Source organism: Leptonychotes weddellii, chromosome 10 (genome assembly GCF_054177405.1).
Source record: "Leptonychotes weddellii isolate Sample4059 chromosome 10, ASM5417740v2, whole genome shotgun sequence".
NCBI lineage: Eukaryota > Metazoa > Chordata > Mammalia > Carnivora > Phocidae > Leptonychotes > Leptonychotes weddellii.
The window spans coordinates 64,283,408-64,296,623 of NC_138378.1; the positions used below are offsets into that span (position 1 = coordinate 64,283,408).

Below are 13,216 nucleotides of genomic sequence, written 5' to 3' on the forward strand. Positions count from 1 at the left end.
GACTATGTTCTTAGATCTGATACACACACACACACATATGTAGGGTGCCTATAAGTATATATATACTTAAAATGGTTACTGCATGGAGCACATCCATAGAGTCTATCATATTCCAAGTTTTCATTTTGGAAGAAAATGGAAAAATTGAGCAATTCATATTGTTAATTTTAAAATTAGCCTGGAATTATTTTTCCTTAGAAATGTAATAATTTGTTTATGGAAACCTTTAAATGAAAATCTTTGGCTTCAGGCATGTATGTGGTTAATGTGGATGAATGTGAGGCTGCCAGAGAGGTGTAGGGATCTCTTTCAGAACTACAACGATCACACTATTTTCTCACTGCACACGATTTTTAAATTTTAAATTATTTTATTTGAGATCATTTCTTTAGTTGCTTGTGCTAGCTTTTTTCTAACCTTATTACACCAAGAGTTTATTATACCAAGAATTAGAGTTGATGGGAGGACTTGTCAATCCTTTTAGAAAGTCTGAGAACCACAGAATGAAATTTTTTTTATGCAACTCACTGAGAATGATATGAACTATAATTGAGACAGAAGAGTAGGTAAGATCACAGGTTTTAGCATCAAAGAGGTCTCAGTTTAAATCCAAGCAACACCACATTTTAGGTATGTGTTCAGGGCAAGTTCTTTAGCCTTTCCAAGTTTCACTGACAAAGTCTGTCAAGTAGAGATAATATCCATTTCATAATGTTATTGTGAGTACTAACTGAAATAACACACCCCTCAAACTGGTTGACACTACGTGATCAATAAATTGTACTTAACATGGTGAAATGGCTGTAAGTCGGTGTACATCAGGTTGGTACTATTGTTGTCTACAGACCAAAGGAAGCAAAAAACTGCAGAAAGTCAGGGCTTTTAATATAATTTGTTATGCACTTGTATATAATTATATATCCTATCTTTGCTTCCTTGCACAGTGTCATATTTTGAATGTGGTCTGTTATGACTGAAATCCAAATCACAGCTTTGAATGACTTCCTTTCCTTTGGCATATTCCAGGTGAACAGATAGGAGAATAGGCGAAATCAGCCTTTCTTTCTTAAAGCTATTTCTTATTAGGGAAGGGCGCCTCGGTGGCTCAGTTGGTTAAGCGACTGCCTTCAGCTCAGTTCATGATCCCAGGGTTCTGGGATTGAGCCCCGCGTCGGGCTCCCTGCTCGGCCGAAAGCCTGCTTCTCCCTCTCCCACTCACCCTGCTTGTGTTCCCTCTCATGCTGTCTCTCTCTCTCTGTCAATTAAATAAATAAATAAAATCTTAAAAAAAAAGCTATTTCTTATTAGGGAAATTGCAAACATTCAAACAAAAGAGATATGGGAAAGCAAAAAAAATCTAGCATCTTTTGCATTTCGTAATATTTTGTGATATGAAAGAACAGTTAATGGCTGTAGGACCCCCTTCATGGCAATGGAGTGTTAACGTTTATAAAGACTACTTAGCAAACATAGCTTTAATTGGAGCTCTAATTAGAATCTATATGTAACTCTAAGAACTTTTGTGTGAACAAGTTCCAACTATGAAAAAGCTATGAAGAGATAAATTTCAGCAGCAATTTTTATTATAATGGCTATGTTAAGGACATTATGGTCATCATCTTTCAAGGCAGTGATGAAATAATAAGAACTAAAGAACAGATGGGGAGTATTTTCAAATGTAGTGGAAATAACCACATGTAAAGTTAGGGCAAGTATTTCTGGTTGTTTATTCATAAGGATGAATACATAAGATGAAAACATCGATGTCTGACTTTTCAAATGAGCGGGAGTCTCCACAAAACATCATGGTGATCTACATAATCACTTGTGGTTGATGAAGCATCCATTTAATCATATCATACAGGAGAGTTTGATTTGGAGCCAGTTTTTGTTTTGTAAATGCTATGCTAGTAATATGGCAAAACCATGGCATATTAAAAAATATTCTTTAGGTATATTAATTTTGGTTTTCTTCAAACACTAAATGACCTCCTCCCAATGATTTCATTATAGTTACAGGCAAATTATGTATGTGGATATGACAGACTCTTGTTTCCATATTAAGGGTTTAACAGAGAAAATCAACAAAAATAGTGAAAGAATTTAAAGCATGAGGAAAAACCCTATGCCTATGGTGACAGTGTGACAAACCAGCAGGTGGCTAGGCTGACTTCCCTCTGTCATCTTTTTATTTATTCTATCTTTCCCTATCCTGCATTTCTGACTCCTTCTTCCTATTTAAATGTTCAATTTTACATTTGCCCTTTCTCAATTTCACCCCGATCAGACAAACCATTCTTCTAACTTGAGAGCTCTGACTGCCGTTACATCCGAAGTAGTGTTAGGACGTCTCCCACTGGTTTGTAGGTCTTGGGTGCTGCTACTTCAGCAGTGGTTTGTGAGTGCTATGGCCCAGTGCTGTGACCCTCCAGTGCACCCTCTGGCAGCTCAGCAAGGTGCCCCTGCCATCTTTATCTTCTCAGTGAAGGTGGACTGCTGTCCAGGCCCCCAGAACTCCAACACCTGCAGCTAGTCTCATCGCTACTCACACAGATGTTGATAAAATGCAGAAGGTCCTATATGATTAGTTTGAGCCTCACTGCAACATAACAGGTGGTTTAATACAAAAACTAGTCTTTTCCTTAGATTCCAATTTTTGGAAGATTTTAAGATTTTATTTATTTATTTGAGAGAGAGAGAGTGAGTTCATGTGGGGGGAGGGGCAGAGGCAGAGAATCCATAGCAGAATCCACTCTGAGCACGGAGCCTGATGCGGGGCTTGGTCCCTTGACCTGTGATCACCGTGATCAAGACCTGAGCGGAAACCAAGAGTCTGTTGCTCAGCCGATTGCACAGTCCAGGTGCCCCTTTTCGATGCATTGTTACATAATCTTCCACATCAGCCAGGCTACGTATTGCCATGTGTAAGACACCTGTTTCCACCTGTCTGATTTTGCCCGTGAGCCTCTCCCCAGCCTCTCTACTTTAACAGGATAGATTCCCTTTCAAGGTTCAGCTCAGGCCCACCTTCTTTATGCTTCTTTCCCCAGGTTTCTTTGGTTAATGTAAGATCACTACAGAAAGCAGCTTGTCCAGCTGACTTTGTGACAGCTGTATCCTTGTTAAGAAAGAACAGTAGCAGCAAATTTTTCATCTCTAGAAAGTCAACTGCCTTGGATAGGTCTTGAATAGCTAGCTGCTCCCAATCACCTCCTTAACTAGAGCCATCTTAAGGGTAAAGGTGTGCCCCTGGCACTTTATCTGGTTCAGGGTCCTAAACAAGTTTTGCTCCAACTACCGATTTCTGGCATTCTTCGTTAGGAAACCAGCTGCTGAATAACCCTAGGTACACATCAATGGCCTATATAAATTTTATGGCCCCAATTTGTTGAAGGTACCAACTGAGCTCTTCATTGGATATGATGCATAAATTCTGGCACCGTTATATTACAACATGGCAAAACATAATAAATAACATTCAATGCTTCCATAGTATTTATATAATTGTTATTATGGTTTTTTTTTTAACAAGACTAAGGAATGCTATGCCAAATAAGGTGAGTGTGTAGAACATCTTGTAGCTTCTGCAAAGGCAGAGTGAAATTTTACTTTCAAATTAGTCTTCCAATAAATTTTAGTACAAGCTTTAAGATGGAACAAACCCCAAGTAGTAAAAATATTTTAAGAATTACACTTATATTCTGGGTGAATAAAATCATAATAGCCTAGAACAATGCACTAAATGCCGAGTGGATTTTTAATGCTGATGTTTTAAACTTTTCTTTGAGCTAAGATATTTTCCTCAATGCACTTTATTTGGTTAAAAATGTGAGCTGTGCTATTTTTAGAATGAAATTCATACTTAATTTGCCTTTATTAATTAATTGCCTCTATTAATTTGCACTGTTATAAGTGGAAAATAAAACCTATCCTAATTACTTACAATGAAACTATCTAATTGGGCTAACAAAGTTAGGATTCAGAAATGTTTTGAAAGTAAATGATGTGTTTCCCTCCTCTGTGAGCAAAGAGAGTGGACTTCATTTGGATTTGCAGAAGTTTCATATTTATATAGGACATCTTTCACTTGGTGCAGATGAAAACTCATTATGTCACTTTCCAGTGATGAAATTCATACTTTTTAATGTGATGTGCAAGGCCCTTCATGATTTGATCCTTGCTTACCATCATGTACTACACACTGAATCATACAGAACACTTGTTCCCTTCTGTCTTTTACTTAGGACCTTAGCAAGTGCTGTTCTCTCTGCATGGAACATTCTCCTTCCGTCCTTCCCTTCCCCCAATTTGTTAAAGGCTAATTCCCACAACTTCCTTAGACTGAAGACTGGTGTCACCTTCTCTAGGAAGTCTTTAAAATGAGACTTAAAATGCCACATTGTAACTAATGTCCACTCCCTCTTAGACTGTGAGCTTTTGAGGGCGGGCATTATAAGCTTTTTTATCTTTGTATTCTCAGCACCTACTGTGCTTTGCACACAATAGTTACTCAACTCAAGGCTTCTTGAATAATCTTACAGTTATATGATATTTAGTGGTCTTGTGCTATCTCCCAAACTGTAATTAACAAAGCAAATGTTAAAATTTTCTTTCCCCATCTTATTCCCAAATCCAGTATAAAAGAATAAAGTAAATCTAGGCAACTAACACATCATCTCTAGAAGACCCCACTTTTAAGGAGAAGTACAGGTATGACTATTGCCTATGAAGTGTTTTAGAATTGAAACTTAAATAGATCAATAAACAGAACAGTTGTTTTACCTTTGCAAAATTCTAGCTGTTGCGTAAGTCTTAAACACATAGACAAACACACACACACACACATAGTATCATGACTTAGTGAAGTGAGATCTAAATCCAGTTAAAATTCTTTGGGATTATTTCATAAACTATATATTCTTATGTTTTTAAGTTCTTGCTTTATCAGCTTAGCAGTCCAGCCTTACCCCCACTCCCAAACAGCCCTTCCAAACCTCTCCTCCCCTTTTTGTACTCCATTTAAATTCTCATTTTTTTTTAAAGATTTTATTTATTTATTTGAGAGAGAGAGAATGAGAGAGAGCACATGAGAGGGGGGAGGGTCAGAGGGAGAAGCAGACTCCCTGCCGAGCAGGGAGCCCAATGCGGGACTAGATCCAGGGACTCCAGGATCATGACCTGAGCCGAAGGCAGCCGCCCAACCAACTGAGCCACCCAGGCGCCCTAAATTCTCATTTTTAATTAAGGTAACTGTTAACTAGGAAATACATTTCCCCTAGCCATACTGGGAGAACTTTTTTTTTTTTTAAAGATTTTATTTATTTATCTGAGAGAGAGAATGGGAGACAGAGAGCATGAGAGGGGAAAGGTTAGAGGGAGAAGCAGACCCCCCGCTGAGCAGGGAGCCCGATGTGGGACTCGATCCCGGGACTCCAGAATCATGACCTGAGCCGAAGGCAGTTGCTTAACCAACTGAGCCACCCAGGTGCCCTGTACTGGGAGAACTTTTTGCTCTCCTCTATTTATAACCAGATTATTCCTTCGTTCATACTTATATGCAAAATGGATGGTAGGGGACTTATTGGGGAGAGTGAGCCTATGGGTAGTTACCTCTTGCCATATTTCCTGTAATTGCAAAAAACCTTGTTATAATCAGGGCATGACTCTGCTTAGGTTATGTTCATTGCATTTTGCAGCATCACAGCCTTAACCATATTAGAAATAAGAGCAACTGCTGTTAAAGGTCTATCCTCAGATGTAATTTATGGTTAGAAACTTACTCTGTATTCCTTCAGCCATATATTATGACTAATGAACATTCTACAGTTTAATGGATGTGAGCACGAGGCAGAAATGCTGACTGTTCAGAAGATCATATAAGGGCTTGTTTAGCTCCGAATTGGTTATTTCATGGGGCATAGGAGCTGAAACTACACCAAAATATTATTAATTTACTATTTGATGTTTACCTTTATAATACCTATGAATAAATATATTGCTAAACAATATTATAAACCGTTTATCCTACTTAGAGTGGAACTTGTTTAGAATCGTCTTTGACTCAGGATTTGACTCATCACTTATTTGCAAAAATAATGAATGTGTCTGTTAGAAATGATTTTAAACAAATTATTATGATCCTGAAAATAGTCCTTGTGGATCAAACTTTTTTTTATGCTTATTAGCATTGTTATTGTATGTACAGTACTTGAAAATTAATGTAACTTTTTTTGAGGAACTCACTGACTTTACAAGAAGTCAGATCTGCCCCCATCTCCCATCCCAGTCCTATTAAGATGATTTAACACGTTTAACCATATGTGTATACTTATTTTTCCCTCTCATCCTACAACTGTTTGGAGGTAGCGTTTTCATTATGTCACTCTTTGCTCAAAATCTTTCACAAGTTATGACATGACTAAATCTAAATGGCTTAACCAAGAATTCAGGATTCATACAAACTGTCCTCCAATGACTTTTCTTATCTTGTTTCCTGTGGTCCCCACAATAGCCCCCCTTTCCCTCACTCCAAACAGCAACAGGATATTGTCACCATTATTCTGCATATAGGGCATCTACCCAGCAAAGCCTGCCTTTTCTCTTCTCAGGATTATTTATATCCAGTTCATCCTTCATGACCCAGATTACATCCACTGCCTCTGGAAAAACCCGTTATGGCCCGTGATTGTAGCAAGCAATCCCTCCTCTGCACTCCCACCACTGCTTTTATGATTGACTCCATGGGGACTGAGGCTCTTGACTAAAGTTTTGTTGACTTGAATTGTTAAGCTGAATTATTTGTATCATTTAATTTTTTTAAAATCCGACCTTACCTTACCACTTCAGATAGCCTGAAAAGTCCTTGCAAGAAAGGTGCTATGTCTAGGCATCTAGTACAGTTTGGATACATATTAGCTGAATATATAGATGCATGAATTGATGAATAAATGACTAAAATTGAACAAATGAATGCATGAATCATGTAGATATCAGTGTATACATGAGAAAATACATCCTAAATTTACATGACCAATTTGGGGTCTGGTGAGGGAAAGGTGGAGTTCTTTAAAGCCAAGGCTCATGATATTTAAATGATCTTTTAATGCTTACAGGGCAAAAAGTAGTGTATCTAGCAAGAATGGCCAGCAATAGGCTTTTTAGTTCCATAATCCCTCACTTGAGTCCTGCACGTTTGGGAATTTAAGATCAGCATGAAGTTATGGTGACAACCTGGCCACACAATGTCCCCCTTTCCTTCTACCCAAGGAGGAATCATGACCTCATTCTCCGGGAAGGGGACTCTCCTCCAAAGCATTCAAGGATCATCTCACTGAAAAATTAAATGAAATGCAAAATGGGGCAGGACAGAACCCATCTTACTCAGAGAGCGTGCATGAGTTCTGGCGGTGGGGGAAGTCATTGCTGAGTTTTATAATATTTTTTTCTTTTAAACCTTTGAAAAAAGAGATCAACTCTGGTTTCAGTTTAATTTTTTTTTTCCAAAAAAACAAAACAAAACAAAACAAAAAAAACCTACATGGCCACATCTTCAAATTTGTTCCAGATGGATTTAGTCATAGAATGATTGATTATCCACTCAGTGTGAGCTATGTGGTTAAGCTCAGAAACCTACAACAAACTGGTTTGGAGCTGTGTTTCATGGTAAATGGCAGAAAGGATAATCCTTAAGCTGTCATTTTAGAGTTAGTGATGAGGAAAGAGGAATTTAGTGGGACTACTTATGTCAAGAGAATGTATTAGCAAATGGATGGTTGAATATGAAGAAATTTTATGAGCGTAATACTTTTTTTTTTCCTCTCTGGACTTCATGGTAAGGGGAACCAGATCTGACTAGCAGCCCCCTTGAAGGCTTCCCCAGCTCTCACTGCCTGTTCCGTGGGCCAGACCCACCTCCCCAGGATGCTCCAGGCCTGAGGCCAGAGGCTGGCCTCTACCTGAAAGCTGAAGCACCCATTTATCCTAGCCTACTCAACAGGCCCACAGAGGTTTTTATTATTGGTATCAGAGACACCTGGGCAAATCTGGGAACTAATTTGGGGAGAGTGAACCAAAGAGAAACTGTACTACATTCCACTCAGAGCTGTATCATGCACTTTAAAAGGCAATTTAACAACATTTGGTACCTTTTCATTTTAAGAAAAAAAACACTTCCTTTGGATTTTAATTACTCCTTTTAATAGCTGCATTAGCCTTTTATCTATTCTTTCCATCTGGTTAATTTACAATTTAGCTACTAGAATATTCTTTTAGGAGAGATTGGATGTGGCTGGTGGCTTTCCCTACCTGCCGCCATTTGATTTTATAGGTTCTCCTATACGTTGTTCAATTTTTTGGTTTCCATCTTCACTGATTTTTCTGTTTTTACTCATATATCTTTTCTCTTTTTTCTTTCCCTCTGTTATTGTCTTCTTGTTGAAAAACAAGCCACTATCCTGCCTCCTAATCAACATATCTACTCCTTAGAATCCCAAGAAAATACATGTTGGATTTTATGGCTTCTGAATTTTTAAGTCTTACATAACCTATTTATTGTAATCTTAGGTTATGCTCAGTACATGTCTCTTAGTAGACTTTTGAGGCAAAAGAAAAGATGTAAACAAGTGTAAACATAAAAATGACAGTTCTAGGCACAGGCTTTTGACTAGGCTGAAGGAAGAAAAATGTGACCAAAACAGAACAGAGGTTTCTATGGGAGAGATGGAGAACATTTTCCATGATTCCCTAACAAACACACAAATATCACAGATGTCTAGGATGAAAGTTAACATGGAGAGCAAGAAGAATGCTTATTAAATTTATTTTATGTAACAGGCATGTAGGTATATGCTGATCTGCAAGAATAAAGGTAGTTCTGTTTGCTCATAAAGTTTTTGTTTCATGGATATTGTTTATTTATAGAGTAGATTAAAGGGGTTTTTAAATACAAAGTTTCAGAATCAAAGGATATAGTCACAATTATTTAGGCATGGTTTTGGAGAGGATTGGTAGCATTTTAGAAGTTCCAAGTCCATGAAGGAGAGAAGGGTACATTCATTCAGAATGAACTGTTAGAAGAGCGAGGTTCTTCTTACAGACAGTACTCTGCCTATTTCAACCACACCCATTAGGCTGTGTATCTGAATGAGTCATCCAGTCTCCTGCACTGCTGGGGAGGTGGGTGCATTTTGCTTTTTAACTCATATTTTGCTTTTTGAAACCATTCAAAATTCTAGATTTTACTCTAAAGGTTTGGTTTGGAATCAATGGAGGGGAATTTTCATTATAGATTGTGGTAGGCATGGCTCCCACATGATTCCAGACTCCTGGCATTCATACCATTGAATGTGGACTGGATCTTGTGACTTGTTTCTAATGAACAGAATATGGCAAAAGTGATGGGTTGTCGCTTCCATGATTATGTCACAAAAGACTGTGACTTCAGTCTTAGTAGCATTCTCTCTCTCTTGCCCCCTCACTTGCTTACTCTGATGAAGTACCATATTGTGAGATGGCCTATGGAGAGGTGTATGTGGCAAGGAGTTGAAGGAGGACGAACTCATGACCAACAGAGGCAGGAAGTAAATCCTGCCAACAACCACTAGTGAGGGAGCTAGGAAGTGGATCTTACCCAGTGAAGCCTAGAGATGACTTCAGTCTTGTGAAAGACCCAAGGCCAGAGGACCCAGCTAAGCCACATCTCAATTCCTGACCCAGAAGAAATGTGAGATAATAAGGGTTTGTTGTTTTAAGCCGCTAAGTTTTAGGGTAATTTGTTATGTGGCAACAGATAACTAGTGTGTAGACTTCCTTATGGTTTCTATGTGATGTGTAATAACGCATACACTCAGGAAAGACTGGTTACTTTGGTTGTAAACCTGGTTTGAGTCTGAGGCTGAAAATATCCCAAAATGTGAAATGAACAGACTTATAGAACTTAAACAGATTGTTCTTTGCTGAAAGGTACTTAGGAAGGCAGGAAATCTTAATTCAGAATCAAGAAAATAATACAGAGCCTTTAACATTTAGTGTTGGCACCTTTCATATTAAAGCAGCTTATATTAATACATGCAAAAAAGTATATTTTCTGTGCACCAAAATAAAAATAACTCCTTTCTCTGCTAGGATTGAAATGGAGTCCTGGGCTATGACATGAACCACAATAATTACCCGTGTCAGTGCCTGGGGAAAAGACTGCAGTGATCTAGCTTTAAAGCTTCAGTGATTTGGTCCAGACTTAACAAACAACCATACTAGGTGTGAACTGTTTTGTCAATAAAGCTTCACGTCATTAGAACTGTCTGTTTTTTTGTTTCTGAGTCATTAATGTTATTATAATCACAGAATGCACCTGCATTCTTCCCAGGGCAGATTTTAACTTGTTCTGGTATGTTTCCCTGACAAAATACCATATGAAAGGCAAAGAAGAACTCCTATCAATATAAGCAGTTTAAAGGCCAGGCATGTATCAATCAAGAGCCAAATAGCTACCACACTTGGAAACTTTATAACCTAGGCAAAGTGCACTCTCTTTACTTTACCTCTCTCTCAATTTCTCTCTTATTCTTTTACAATTGTTTTGAATAAGAGCTGGGAAGGACAACTTCTTCATTTTAACAGCTGAGAAAACTGAGGCCCAGAGAGGCTAACTGGCTTAATACAGTCAGAATCACTTAGGAGAAGACCCAGATGGGAACTTTTGTCTCTTGCTGAGTTTCCCGGGGGTTTTGCCACTCTTTGCTGCCAAAGACTACTTTCTGGGATCCTCCTGAGCATTCAACCATAAAAACATTCCACTACAGGAGATAATTCTATTAATTAGTAAGCAAAGGAAATATCTATGTATTTATTACAGCTGTAGCTGTAACAATGGAATTTACATGGGAGAAACTGAGTACTAACCAGAGGAGAAAAATATCTTTTTGAAAAAACAAATGAACAAATAAAACCTCACCACAGCAAATTATCCAGATTATAACACATTTTGCTAAAGGCAGAAAATAGAGGATGAAGAATTACTAGACATATCAGCTTCTTGGTGGGAAGCACAAACTTTCAACTATTGGAAGACAGGCTCTGTATATATCCACAAAATCTAGGGGCTTTGTAGAAATGTGAAATCTCAGGTCTCATCCCAGGCCTACTGAATGAGAATCTTCATTTTAATAGGATCCCCAGGTAATTCGTTTTGCATTAAAATTTGAGAAGCACTGGTCTATCACATATAATATATAGAAGATTCTAAAAAACATATTAGACAATTGAATTGCAAATTTAAAGACTCCATTAGCCAATTTTATAAAAACAGTAAAACTGATTTATTCAGTCACCCTTCCTTTTCTTCATCATTTTTTTTTGAGGAAAATATCCATTTATATGTATGAACATAAGTGGAAAATTGGTAATTGTAATACCATTTTATGAGATACTTCAGTAGAACCTATTTTCGATTAGTGTAGTCTACACTTGCTCATTGTCCTTAAAGCTCCTATCTTGCTCTCCTTTTCTCTCTCTTTCAGTTCCATTCTACATCTCTTTTTTTCTGACCCTCATTCTTCTTACAGCTGCTCCTGACTCCCAGGGTAAGAGGAGATTCCTGGAAGAGAAGGTTATGGCTCAGCTGTTTGCCCTATCTTGCTTTTTTTCTCCACAAATGTGTGAATATGGTCCTGGCCTCTACCCTAACAGGTGTTCACTGCATTTTTTTTTTTTGCTTTTTCCCTAGATGACTGATTTTCATACCAAGTGGTATGTGGTGATGGCAGGTAGTGTTGGGGGGAGAGTGTCACTGTTACTTGAGTCTCTCAGCAGAGGAGCCAGGGAAGTCCCATAATAGGCTTCACCATTTCATCCTAATAATATTTGGTATACATATTTACAATCAGTCAATGAGCAAGCAACACTTAAGTCATGAATTTTCAGCAACTGCAGTTACTCAGTTGTGAACTTTGTGGATAAGAGGTTCACTTAACTGTCACAGCGAAGAGAAATTATTTCTTCTCCTTTAAGGGAAAGTGGTGTTTTCTTTCTGCTGAGTAGTAGAATTGACATACCAGTGATGTGTCATTTTTTAGAACAATTTGTAAATGTAGCTCTCCAAATTCAGTGCAAAGACATGGTCTGAACTTGAATCTGCATTGATTTTTCTTTTCCTAACCTGAGAACTACACTGAGTAACTTGCAGGTAGTTTTACCCTCTTCTCAGGACCTTTATTTGATTTTTTTAAGCTCTTGAGAAAATTCAAAACACTACTCATATTTAATCAAATAATTCATGCAATCTTCCTTGTTGAGGTGTTCCTTATTTTTTCTTGTCACTATAAACTGTTCCCTTAATATGAGACCAGAAACTGTATTTTACCAAGAAAAACCATGTTATGACTCTCTGTAACACTTTTCGTAATGTGTAATTCTGCCTACTCCTGACTTTGATATTATAAGCAGATTTTCCAACAATTCTTTAAAACTTTCTATCAGAACCCTAATACTGTGTGTGGCTGGGTTTTTACAAGCCCAAGATCTTCTGATAGAGTGATATTCTGATGGTCTATTTGGGGTATTAACCATCTGTGACAGCTTGGTTTATTGAAAACTATGGCTCTGGCATGCTTACACAATCCATTTTTCCGCTTAAATTGAAAAATCAATGAGAAGATTTTTTAGTTTACTTAGAGTTGAATTCTAATTTACAATGGTTTTGTTATTTAACATTTTTTTTTTGAATGAGCTATTCACCAAATAATTTTTCCTGGTATTTCAGAACTATCATTAGCTGCTTAAATTGCACCATGATTAAGTTTTCTTCTTTCATTTAGCTTCTTTTTTTTTATCATTAGCTTATTTATTTATTTATTTTTCAACCACTAAAGAAGGAAGGTCATGCAATTGAAGTGCAGAACAAAGCCCTGTATCTTTACCAGCTTGTATGGGAGGATTTTCTTTCCCCCTCTGGCTACCTCCCTGGATTAGGGTACTTTTGATATGCCAGGTCATGAACTATTTTTACAAAAAGGACCCACAGCTTTTACTGGGAAGTTTAATTAATCATGAGTGACTGGAATTTTCTGCCTTGCTTGTTGAGTGGACTTTTATTCTGGGCTACCTCCAGACTATATAATTTACCAAAGTCTGAAGAATGAAAGAGCATGGGAATTTAGTGTCAGGCCCAAATAAGCTATTTTTTAATCCATTCTACGAGGGTCTACCTAAAAAGTTTATT

At 37.6% G+C, this 13,216-nt stretch overlaps 1 protein-coding gene across 3 annotated transcripts in view; it reads right to left on the reverse strand.

Annotated features, from left to right (window-relative positions):
* EFEMP1 (EGF-like fibulin extracellular matrix protein 1) overlaps window positions 1–13,216 on the reverse strand; it is a 59,003-nt gene that overhangs the window by 28,234 nt on the left and 17,553 nt on the right. The gene's annotated exons all lie outside the window — the stretch shown is intronic.